The 13,283-nt window shown below is 42.2% G+C and overlaps 1 long non-coding RNA gene across 11 annotated transcripts in view; it reads right to left on the minus strand.

The window, feature by feature from the left end:
* LOC110402254 overlaps nt 1-13,283 on the minus strand; it is an 86,601-nt gene that overhangs the window by 37,502 nt on the left and 35,816 nt on the right. For 2 of the 11 annotated variants that reach the window (XR_002441000.1, XR_002440997.1), the window contains 2 exons: nt 7,207-7,304; nt 4,699-4,900 (listed from right to left, as the gene is read on the minus strand). The exons of 4 other annotated variants lie outside the window; for them this stretch is intronic. This is a non-coding gene — a long non-coding RNA (uncharacterized LOC110402254). 5 more of the 11 variants (XR_002440999.1, XR_002440995.1, XR_002441001.1 and 2 more) reach the window with 3 other exon arrangements.

The raw sequence follows: 13,283 nt of genomic DNA on the forward strand, positions 1-13,283 counted from the left end.
TATGTCCTTACAAGCTTTGCTAATCCCAATCATTGAAAATGTATTAGTAAGGCCAAGATAGCACTTTAAAGAACAACACAGCAAAAGCCTCACAGCTTGAACTCTGGGAGCTCGGCACGTGGCAGATGGGCTCTGGCAGCCTGAGCAGAGCCCTCAGGCCACCGGGCAGGGAGCTAGCCCTGGGAAGAGGGGACAGAAATGACTCGAGTGAAATGTCACGGACCTCTGCAGTGTGGTAGGCCCTACACCATGCATAATTATCATCTGTGTCCTGCTTGTGAACCTAACGAGGTTCAACAAAGCTAAGTGCAAAGTGTTAGACCTAGGTCAGGGCAATCCCAGATATGCGTACAGACTGGGAGAAGAACTCATCTGAGAGCAGCCCTGTGGAGAAGGACTTGGGGGTTCTGATGGACAAAAAGCTGGACATGAGCCAACAGCGTGCTCCTGCAGCCCAAAAGGCCAACAGTATCCTGGGCTGCATCAACAGACGAGTGGCCAGCAGGAAAGGGAGGTGACTGTTCCCCTCTACTCTGCCCTTGTAAGGCCCCATCTGACATACCATGTCCAGGCCTGGGGCCCCCAGCACAGGAGGGATATGGAACTGTTGGAGTGGGTCCAGAAGAGGGACTCTAAGATGATCAGAGAGCTGGAGAACCTCTCTTATGAAGACAGGTTGAGGGAGCTGGGCTTGTTCAGCCTGGAAAAGAGAAGGCTCCAGGGAGACCTAATTGCAGCCTTCCAGTACTGAAAAGGAGCTTATAAAAAGGAGGGAGACCAACTTTTTACACTATCTATAGTGATAAGACAAGAGGGAATGGTTTTAAACTAAAAGAGAGGAGATTTACATTAGATGTTAGGAAGAAATTCTTTACTCAGAGGGCAGTGAGGCCTTGGCACTGCTGCCCAGAGAAGCTGTGGATGCCCCATCCCTGGAGGTGCTCAAGGCCCTGGGAAACCTGATCTAGTGGGTGGCAACCCCAACCAAGGCAAAGGGGTTGGGAGAGCTCCCTTCTGATCCAAACCATTCTATGATTCTATGTCGGGGGTAGGACTTAGGGGACTTATGGAAAACCAAGCAGAGAGATGTTTAATAGAGACAAGAAGATGTCAGTAATACAAAGGAAAAGATCTAACAGGCGGGCTTTGGTATCCTCTGCACCATCTCAATATGCAGAGGTATTATTGTGCTTATAGGCACAACATAATAAAATATTTCTTCAAGAAGGAGAAAGTTTCATAATATACAGGCAGGTCTGGGATTTCAGTTTGCAGTATGGTAAGAATTAGGAAGATGGGTATTCTGGTATGCTGAACTCATTTTTTCTCCCAAGAGTTAGGTTTAATTCCTAACAAACTGTCTTTGTGAAAAAACTAGGACGCATTTATACATGATGGGTCATTTTAGAGGCCTCAAATGCATGCAGGAAGCACCCCCTTGGTAATAGAATTCTTCCAACCTTCAGCAGTGCTAAGAACTGTGATTCATTTCTGTTCCTGAGCTGCTTTTAAACCTCAATTCAGTAAATGTGTTGGTGATTTTAGGGTGTTCTGAACAGTGGAAGGCAGCAAAGTAAATGTCTGAAGAATACTGACAGCATGAGACAGGCTCTAAACTCCCATTTGCTCCAATATCTGCAGTTCAAATCGAAATGCAGCGTGCAATATGATTTTTGTCCCGACCAGACAGAATTTTGGGGCCTGAATCCACTTGCAGTAACATGGTCTATCAGTAACCTCGCAGCAAATAAGGAGGTGCAGAGGAACAAAACCAATGTAAGCAGGAAGGGAATGAGTCTATATTAAAGTCCTCAATAGATTTTTGTTTTCCATTGAACATCTTCTCGTCTGAAGTCACCTCTACCCTTTTTTCATACCTCTTAAAAGTCCACTCAGTGAATAAATCAAATCCAATTTCTCACTTGCCCTTAATGCTTTTCAAATGCAAGCCAAGCCTCTTGGCTGTTCTTACCTGGACACCTACTATTTTTAAAAATGCTGTTGGATAACTTCTCTTGCTTTCATGGGCTGGTGCTTTGCACCATATGCACCCCATGCGCTCCCTAAGGCTCATGCATAACTGCAATGGAAGATTAGTCCAATTAAGTCTCCAGCAATTTCAATGGCTTCTGCAAGAGTAGATGGGGCACAATATGTAATTTCAGCTTTTTTTGGTGAAGGTTTTCAGTCCTTCCATGAACTAAATAATTTTATCAGTTTCTTTCTCCTTCTCTCTCTTTATTTTTTTTTTTTATTTGTCCCATTAAACTACAGAACTGGAACATATTCATGAACAGTTTCTTTCTGCTTTAACTCAAGGAGTTCCTGACATAACAAAAACTGGTAATTAACTGGCTCGAAGACTTTTACAATAGCAGCTTTAAATAAGCTCTAGTATGCGGCACTTGCAGCCCTGACGCCACACTGCTGATACCACTGCAATGCACCCTCTATTAAGCAGAGTTTGCTGTTCTGCATCAGCTTCAACTCTCAGCTGTTTTCTCCACTGGTCCACTTTGAAACACCAAAGCCCTCTCAGATTTCTTTGTGTGGCAAAATGTTCAGCAGCTACTCCACGAAGGGTCCCTGCTCTCCATCTAAGCGGCTTTGTGCTGCTTCCTTCAACACTTCGGTATCAGGGGACCACTTGCCACCAGCAACCAGCACCATGACCAAGCGATGGGTCGCCTGCACCTGGATATGGCTTAACCTCTCCTATGGGCTGCTCTGTGCTTTCGATGAAGTGCATTTCAGCAGCCCCTGCCAGACACCACTGCCCGCCTCCTGCCCCACACCCAGGCACAACGGCAAGAGTCTCCTGGTAGAAAAATCAGACTTTGGCTTTTCAGATTTCACTCAGCAGTGTGTGATTTGTAGCTGCTGCTGCATATTGGCTCTAAGCACAGTCGGTTTTGCCTACTCATGCTTCTCTCCCCTGGTTACAATAGATTCTGTTTCTGATGAAAATATTACTCTGATGAGTTTTTCTCTGGCTTACTTTTATGCTTCCTGCTAACTAGTGCAAGCCTTATTGTTGCTGTTCCTAATACTTTGCATCATTTGTAGTTCCAGCAATTTTGTTTGTAAATAGCATGAAAAAAAGTATTAATATGTATCTTCCCTCAGTGCTCCAGACAGATTGGTTCACTGTGGAACAATTACATACATATGTGCTAGCCTATATTTCTTGTAAAATCAAATCATGTAAGGATTCCTCAGCCAGAACAAGCCATAAAGCTAGACAAGGCATGGAAAAAAACATCCCCAAATATGTACTGCTTAAATTACAGATCTAAAAAAAATAAAGCAAAATTGAAAAGGGCAAAGGAGACACAATGTAAACACAGACTTTTATACGCTCTGTGTAATACAGAGTGAATGTCATTTTGACATGCTGGGATCATGAGCTGCCAGTGTAGTTTAGAAAAGAAAGGGATACCTCCCGAATTACAGCAATGATGCTTTCTCCCACCCAAGCCTGTTACAAGATCCATGTCTGCAGCTGCCAGTTCTAACTGACCACTTGGAAACTAAACCAGGAGAAGTAATTTCCTATGTAATTGTATTTAAAGTGTCTAGAAAGATCATGCATCTTCAGAACCACCTTGGGAATGGCAGTACTTTTAGGAGGGGCTCACAACACCCCTCGGTGCAATGCATGCCTCTGGCAGCTGGCAGCCCCCACACCTGCTACGCTGGGTCTCCTGCAGGACAGCAGTGTGCAGCCCTAACACACAGCTAAGTTGATTTTGTGCCTTTGAAAAATCTCCTCCTTAACCCAAACACTCCATCACTGTCAGCTGAACAAATTTAACTTCTGAATTAATGTTATTGTCAAGAGGTCAGACATGTGACAGTAACAACAGACTTTTGCCAGTCCATCTCGTTCCGGTCTGAATCTGAATTTCCCCAGAGCTCAGTATTACTTAAACACAGGTAACTTACCCTAGCTCACTGCTAATGCAAGACTTCTACTCTCAGGGCTCCATCACAGCCCTTTCATAGCTTCCATCCTCAGTAGACACAGGCCAGCAGAGCCCTCTTTGCCCACCGCCTGGAGGTCAGAGGGGCCTAGCAACCAGCAGTCATTTGTCTTCCCATTTTGTCCCCGTCCCAAAGGCTGCCAGATGTTTCCATCAAGGTTCAGTCAGGAGGTTGGTGAAAACTCTCACCAGTGAGCAGCACGATGCCACCTGGCACTGCTGCCACGCTCCAGAGCTTGGAGAGGTGCAGAGCTTGTGCAGAGAGTGGCTGCCACCCAGAGCTGGGCCCTCATGGAGATCCCCACCCTAAGGATGGTCTGTTTGGTATGTTACATCACAGTCATGCAAACACCAGCTCAGGGCTCTGAACAGTGTCAGCTGGTGGTTATACAGATACAAGACAGCCAGAAGTAACTCCGGAAGGGCTATCTGCGGAGGCAGATACAGCCAGAGATGCCTGGTCCCTGCTGGTGATGGGAGCACATAACACATCTGGTCCTGGTGCATCAATCCCCATGATACCAACAGCGATCAGTTACTTGTGGAGGGCTTTGGGACAGGTCTGCTGTGTGCACGGTGTCACACCCCAGACCCTGTGATAAGTGAAGTCCCAGATTTCTGCAGTGCAATATCACAGCCAGCCTGCTGTCACCCAACTCAGTATCAAGGAGCATCACATAAGCATTGACAGCATTGCTTTCCTCTGCAGACCTACCTGCAGGGAGCTGTGTGTGCCCAGCTCCCAGAACTCCTTTCCTCTCTGTCCCTCCTGGGAGAGCACAGGTGGGGCCCAGATCTTCTGTTTAATTTTGTTTTCCATCATGCTTTGTAACTCAGATAGTGTTTCGGTTGACTTGACCGGCATGAAGTGTTTCCACCACACCCTTGTTTCTTCAGACAAACAACCTCTACTCTACCTGCAGGCAGAGCTAAGGCCAGTGAGTAAGAAGAAACAGAGGTTAAGGCACAACAAATAAAGCTACCCTGAAGAAACACTTGCACAAAGCAAGATGAAAGGGCATCATCTACCTGGACAGTGTTGCTGCTAAAAGTCGGAGGAATAATTCAGATGTGTAAGGTGCAATAGGACACCTGACAAACAGAGAATGAGGCTTCTTGAAACCATGGATTTATCTCTGCTTGTTTGGATCAAACACTTGTAACAGTTCTGGGTTAATTTCCTTCCCATAGTCAAAACAATAAAAGCCAGGCACCATTTTATTAATTTCCAAAACAGTGTCAGATAAGCAGAACCAAATTTAAAGAAGTAAACCCCCTGCCATAGAATTGGAGGATATGTAAGCGTTCGGGGCTCTTTTTTCTGTGTCTCTGAAAGGAGCACTTTTTAGCATTGTGAACAGATTCCATTTTGTCAGTTGTGCTACAAAGTACTGATAAGGCAATGGGAAAGCAGCGGAGATTGAGGCAGAGCAGGAAGAAATACCACCCATATTAGGAGACAGCCACTTACTTAGTGGCTCACATTTAAATAAAGATGCCATTGTTCAGCCAAAAGAATGCACATATTCACAAGCCCAGCACAGAATAGCTCAGTGTATCTAGAACTCCAGAAGTGTCCAAATTACAGCCCCAGGGCCCAAACTGCCCTCCAGTCTTTCTGAAGAATGACCCTCTGCTTAATTAATCAGTGCTTTAACTGTGAGTGATCCCAGGACACACTTTTCTCAGGCCTTTTTCTTAGCCCTGCTAGTACAGAACAAACCTTCAAATGTTCTCTGGCTGATTTTTGACCATTTTTTTCCCCTTTCAAGATTATTATTTCCTGTTTTACTGGGAAAGCTCATTAGAAATGAAGACCAGCATCTAGATGATCTCAGTTCACTTTACTTAGATAGGGAATGGTTGACTCAGGATTGAGACACACTGGCTCCCTTTCAAGACCTACCAAAAAAGATGAAGTTTGTAGACTACTCCTAGAATATTGCTACTGCAATTTCCTTTCCATATATTGAGGCAGAATTATAGCAGAGCTGATTACTGTGTACACGCTATTCTGTTAGTCATATGAGATCCCATAGCCATAACTCCAGCTGCTGTGGATGGGATCCTTACCAAGATCTCATTCCCTTTTACTCTGCACAAGATAATTTTGTGTTTATGGCAATGAGATGTCATATTCCAGATTGTCTGGATTCTCATAAAGCTTTTTTCTCTCTGGAACAGAATTGAGATTTGATGGTAACTAGAAATGCATGAAGACAATGAAAAATATTGTGCAAAATTTCACTCCAAATTGGACTCCACCCTTGGTGATAAAATTCATTCTATTCTAATTGAAATTAAATTGCAACATGGAAAATCAAAGGTTTGTTTAAAACAAAATCAACACCATCTTTTTTTTTTTGAGTGATCTTTTCTCTGAAAACCAAATGAATTCTGATGAACTTTACAAACTTGTAACATATAGAAATTAAAAAAGTCAAGGTTTTAAAAATGCCAGCATGAATGTTTTGAAAAGCTGAAACAATAATATTATCTGCAGCTAGGGAAGCTGGAGACATCCTGTTTGATAGGTCCTATCTTATGAGGTCCAATATTAAGCTAAGTAAAATGATCTGACTGGACGGCCTTAACTAAATTTAGTAGTCTGGAGGATTGCCACTCTACTAAATTTAGTTAGCCCGTAATGGGCATTAGATATCTGCAATCCAAATGATAAAATCTGTGTTGCTTTTTTAGGCTCGAGCAAATGCACAGTATACTACATTGGAGTATTAAGCAATAAGCAAGTCATGAAGGAAAATCAGGGGGAAGGTGGGAACCAGGATCCTAAGGAACACAGAAGGAACTGGCGTGCACAAAGCCCCACCATTGTGCTCAGAACCGGCCAGAGGCAGGCAGAGGTGCACAGAGCTCCCCAGGAATGAGATCCAAAGGGAGAGGAGGTGGAGGGATCTGTGGGTGCGCTGATCCTGCCCACCACAAAGCTGCCACTCCAAAGGTAATTTTGTGCTGGAGCCATGGGAAGAGTAATGGCTGTAGTTGGGAAACGGGTGCTCTGAGCTTCACCACTCTTACAGAACATACGCTAACTGCGTTTTCACACCATTCCTTCCACATTTTCCGTTCTAGGCTCTGTAATCCTGATGGTGAACAGGGCAACATATTTCTACATAGATTTCCATGCAGCTGTGAGCCAGCTTTATAGCTAGGAAAACTGCTAAGTCACTTTTCTCAAAACCATGTTTGAGGTGTTACTTACATAGTCTCTGCTGTTTAAGGGGATTTCTGCTTCTCAGCCCATGTGTGCTGTCACCTCCCTGCTGCTGTGAAACCATGTATGACACCTTTTTTTTTTTCCTGTGAAATTGAATAGTGTTAGATGATTCTAAAAAATTTGGTATTAATGAGCAGAGAAGAATAGTAAATAGACACAAAGAGATAGCGTTATGATATTATCCCAATGTTTTTAAATCGAGTTGCACTCTTCTATCCTCATATAAGAGGCTACTGGATGTTCCATATGACTCAGTGATACTTTCAGCTTACAAGAAATAGTGCTCTTGTCACCAGTTCAGTTCCCACTACAGCAATAGAGACATTGGCCTGTTATTTTTCAGGACCTGCAGGGTTGCCATTATTCTGGAGGTTGAATATAATAAATTATAAGTTAGTATTGGTCCCCTCACTACAATAAGCATATTTAACCTGTCTGAAAATGCCTCATTCTCTGCAAGCAGCAGTGTTTACTGACCAGAGATGAGTGTGCATGTTCAACAGTCAGAGATGAACAGTGGTTCTAAAAATTAACACAGCCTAAAATAATCAGTCTAGAAATTCCCTGTTTGCTTAATCCTTTACACTGAAATGAAGCAGGTGGCTCACTGGAAAAATACTTTGTGCTTTTAGTGGGGGGAAACTTCTAAAATAGTACTTAAGAAGTAGGTATATGAAAAATAAAGCTGTTAACTGTATGCAGTCCACCTGTTTAGACACAGTGTTTTGGACATGATATAAAGGAGAGAGAGAGATTCTCAAAATACAGAGCATTTTGCTCACTTGTAACATTCGAGTTTTCACTCAGAATTTATCCTTTCTCAAGATATTTAAATTTGAGTTCCCAATAAATGGATATGGGAAATGATTACTCACTGAGTTTGGGAAAATTGGCTGTTTTGACTTTGATTGCATCTGAAAGCCATGTAGTTCTCGAACACTGCTAGCCATTGGAGGTGACGCAGGGCTGACTCTGCTGGGCAGAGGTGGCTTGTCCCCACCACAGGCCACAGCCCAGCAAGGCACCAGCCCACATGGACTGTGGAGAGGCTGTCATGGAGAAAACCTGTATGACACCAGTGAATCCAAACACAGCATCTGAACACACCAGGAGCCAAGGTGCCCTAGTTCTGCTGCTCACACAGTAACTTAGTATTCTTTTTATAATGATGTCTTAATCATTCTTTGTGCTGAAATAATCATAACATATTTACAACCAGACTCTATTTTTTTTTTATCTTCAGATCGCTTTCTGTTTGGCCTGATACTGCCATTCCAAGCCCAAATGACACCTTTCCTATCAAAGGCAATTTGGATTTCTTTACTCAGACATGAGTCTGCAAGGTATTTTTGTGATTTACTCAAGTTCAGATGTTACAAACAGACCCATGGGTGTAAAGGGGCAGAGCAGCAGCTTGGGATCCAACCCAACATGTGTACTGGGCTCCTCGTTGCTGTACTTTGTAATTCAGTCATGAAACCTCCCTTGTGTAGCATGGCTTTATAACCTGACAGATGTGGAGTTCCCTTGCTTACTCCAGTTGTGCTTCTCACTTTTAGGATAGAAGAATACTTACTAGTCAGTAACCACTGGTATCATTTTTCCAGACATTGTTAGGTTTTTTTTGGTGGTTGTTCCTTTTTCTTTTCTGACATGACTCTTCCCCATCTGCCGCATTTTTTTCCACGCCACTTGTAAATACTTAAAAAATGCATTAGCTTCATATTGCTCTTAAGACCTTAAGATAAGTTTCATCTAGACTTGCTCATTTATATATATTCCTGTTTTACAGGTTTTCTACCCCTCACTTTTTAATCAAACACCTGTTTTCACAAGGTCTTTGCTTCTGCCTAATTGTCTGTCCTTATTTTTTTTTGTTAAAGACTGATTTTTTCTTTTTTTTTAAAAAGTGGTTCCATTGCTCATCCATTTTAAAATCATAATTAACTTCATCTCCTTCCTCATTTGCTAATGGGTCTATTTTCTCTCCAGTATTTCCTTTTCCCCTGATACACTCATGAAGTCTCTCTTGTTTCTCTTACCCCCCTTGGCTAACTTTAACTCATTTGCCTTCAGCTGGGGAAAGGAAGACCCTCACAGCATCACGCTTACAACTTCCACACCATTTTATACTTTCAAAGTCCTTTGCAGACATTAACTAATTAATTTTCATAATATGCCAGAGAATTATAGAAGTATTACTAACAGCTTTATTTTGATGTGGAAACTGAAGGGGAGGTCCTGAATAATCACCACTGACTGCAGGGGGGCTGTTTCAACAGCCAAAGTGCTCAGGCAAGCAGAGAACTACCCCTGCTTGTGGGCACGAGGCACTGGCTCCATCAGGTCATGGGCAGAAGCAAATTCAGAATGGTGAGTGCAAAATCTCCTTCGTTTCACTTCATTTTGGGTCATGCAATTTCCATTTATTTTTTCAGATGAGGAGTCTAGTGAGGTTTCTCACCTAGGTTTCTGCTCAGTTCCGCTAGTCAGGTGTCCCTACATGATGCATTAATACATCAGGTTAAAAATGCCATGGGAGAAAGCAGTTCAATTGTTTGCCCAGAGGATCTTTTTAAAAACCTGTTGTTCCTTAAAGAAGTGCCTGACAAACATCTTTACTCTTTGATAGCCATTACTCTTAGAGAAACAATTTCAAAACCATATGCTCAGGGTGCTTGGACTAAGGTTTAACTAGTCCCGTTTACACAGGGGCATACTAAGGATGGATATTCTCATACAAATATGCCAGGCTATGTTTCCCGTAATTTTCTTCAGCTTCATTACACGCACACAGCACTACCCAGCATTCTGCCAGCATCTCTCAGCTTGCAGTCCATAGACCACTGGTAGGCCACAAGACATCAGAAAGTGGTGGATGAAACAACTTCAAATTTTTTTTTCAAGCAAGACTGAAAGTTCCAGCGAGCAAAGAAAGAGAAGGGGGTGAAATCAAATTAACAAATGAACAATCAAAGCCTATCTTAATTTTCAGTTGGTCTGCAAATGAAAAGCGCTGTGGTTAGATGCTCAACACTGCCTGGGGATATTTTTTTCAAGATCCTAAAAAGTGGTTAAACACTGCTTTGCATGTCTGGAAATCTTAAAAATTAAGTGATTTTCACAAGATTCTTTTCTTCTAAGCTGGAGTCAGCAACGTTTTCATCATCTTTGCTTGAGCTGTGGTTGATCACGATGCTGCACTCTGCCTAAGGCCTACTGTGACCCTGGCCCAGGCACCAGCTGATGAAGGGCCCTTGCTAAGCCCCTCTCTCCTGTCCCCTTCTGGCCACGCAGGACGTGCTCCCCTACAGCCAGGAGCTTCCAGAAGGTGAGCTAACACTGGTGCCAGGCTGTAATTTATGGGGCCAGGGTGGCTGGATGAGGAACAGAGCTGCGATTTTCCTCTTTCCTGAGGGACATCCCAGGGGTGGAAAGGGAGATGTGATGCTCTAGTTCCTCCTGCTCCAGCCATTCCAGAAAAATGCCCAAATTAGTTTTTGGATCTCCATTGGGTGTACGTACAGCGGAGAAAGCAGGGGGAGCATCCAGGCCCTAACAACTGCTTGGTTACATCTTGCTGAGCAGCAGAAGCTCAGCATGTAGCCTGCTGAGCGCTCCCAAACTGTGCTGGCCACGTACCCAGTTCGGATGTTTATGGAGGTTTCTCTCTGAGGGCTGAAAGCTTGCATCTGTGCTTCCAGTTCAAGTTCTCTCACAAATTTGAACAAAAAGCTTGTAAAGTTTAGCGTCCTCCAAATTGCCCCATATAAGTCACTACTGAAACCATATCCAAATGGTTCTCCCCCTCGCCATACCTTCCACAGAAATGACCTAAACTTTGTCAGGTTCACATGTCCCTAGAGATGATCTCATTTCACTGCTTCAAAAGAGCTTTGGTCTGCACAGCCTGTAGCAGCAAATTTACACTTCAAAAAGCAGACAGCTTTTTCCACATCTTATTCACTTAATGGGTGAGAATGTAAAATTAGTTCCGTTGCTGATGAGGACCTTGAGCCAAATGAAAAGTGTTCATTTGTCAGCACAGACTTACAGCCTGAAACATGATTATATAGCTAATCCAATAATGGGTTTTGATGCTGAGCATTTATTTATATACAGTATGTCTTGTTATCTGTTGATAATCAGGCTCTACAATTTACTCTCTTTTGTGTCATTAGACATAGCAACATCTTCCAGACATAGTACATTTGCGTGTCAACATACAAATGCACACAAAACCTTTGTGACCAAAATACCGTCTGCCTAGATTTTAATGCAACAGCATTTGAGTTGGAGCTTTTTGTAGTTTAAAATATTAGCAGTAAATTAATCATTTTAGACTGAGAGCCTCTCTGCACCTTATAAATCTTAACAGATTAAAATTTCAAACATAAATTTTGTTCCCTTATCTATAGCATCATATGGACTGATTTACTCTTTTTTGCCTGACGTGAATCCCAATAGCTAATTATCTTATATATCAATTTATATATATGAAATGGTCCCCATTCCAAAATACTCCATATCTTAACATCAGACAGTATCTGACACTTCATAACTTCACAAACAGCACTGTTTGATGGCTCAAAAAAATCATCTTTTATAAAATAGAAAGTAAGCATAACTTGTTAATGTTAATCTTAGGCATAATTCCTACATCAGGTACACTGAAAAACAGAAAAGTTGTTTGCCTGCTGCTCTAAAAAAATAATTAAAAAAATAACATTGGGACTAATTTCTGCTCCTAACTCCCACAGTTGTGTGAATGACTGTAAACATCTAGCACTGAATTATTGGGACAGTTTACTTCTCAATTAAATATACAAGGCATAACATTTGAATATTTAAAATGGGGAGATGTTGATAGCTATGCTACAGAATGATACATCGAAACAATCACCAGATATTAAAAAAAAAGTGCATGGGAAAATAAAATCAATCCAGTATGAAACTGGGAGTTAATTGCAAACGTTGGGCACACCTGCAAACTCTGCAAACAGTCCTGCAACACTACACAGAGCAAGCACTGTACTAAAGGATAGGTCTGCGTGTAAAAAAACCCAGGAACACCTCTGCAGGCTGGGCAAAGGCTCATCTAAATTTGGCAGACAGGAGCCTTTCAGAAGCAATGCTATTAAGTAAAATTCACCTTAAAGGACACTGCAAATCAAGCGTGCAGGTGAGGCACAAACGATGCTTGAGCCAAGCTCCAGCTTTGCCACTGCCTTTGGAACGAGCAGGATCAGGCCTCCCTGTGTGCTTTTGTTCAGCTGAAATTTACTCTACAATAAATACTTATATATTGCTGCAACATGATGTTTTATTGGGCTGCACCAGTTTACTAAAAACAGCAGGCTGGTAATAGCAGTGCTTGTGGTTTTGCCTGTAATTCATTTCTGCATGGTAATGCACAGGGAGAGATATGATACAAGATAATAAGGCAAATTAAAAAAATGACTAAACTCAGTACTTGCAGTATACGGTACATTAGGACCATGTTCAGACAGGCTGATTCTTTGGACATTTTTATTTTTTGTCTTACCTTGGCGAGGTAATTCATTAGGTATTCACTCGGGTAAAGAATAAATGAATATAGCATACATTACGCCCTCACTTCAGTTGCAGAAACAAATCTTTCCTGTACCCGCCAGTGTAATCTTTGGAGTTTTCGTTATATAAAACACCTCAAGAAAAATGCACCTCAGTAAGATTTACACTTTATTACTCTAATGATTCTACAAACACTGCCACAATGTGATGAAAGGCAAAGCAGTCCTGATCTGATTGAGAGCTAATAAAAATCAGTACTGAAAACTGAAAATAGCACCCTTATCATCTTTCTTTCATTTAGACCTGATTACTAGGGGATTATAATGCAATCACAGCTATGTGTGAGAGGTAGCTATGGGAACCAGTTTTAACTGTTTATCTAGCCAAAGATCTTAATTTAAGTTTGAACACTCTGATTCATTTATATGTAAGACACCAAGGAGACAAAATGCAGAAGAAACAGATGCTCACTTGTTCTTTCCATTTAACTTCATAAGCTACCAGCCAAT

This window comes from Numida meleagris, chromosome 7 (genome assembly GCF_002078875.1).
Source record: "Numida meleagris isolate 19003 breed g44 Domestic line chromosome 7, NumMel1.0, whole genome shotgun sequence".
Taxonomy (NCBI): domain Eukaryota; kingdom Metazoa; phylum Chordata; class Aves; order Galliformes; family Numididae; genus Numida; species Numida meleagris.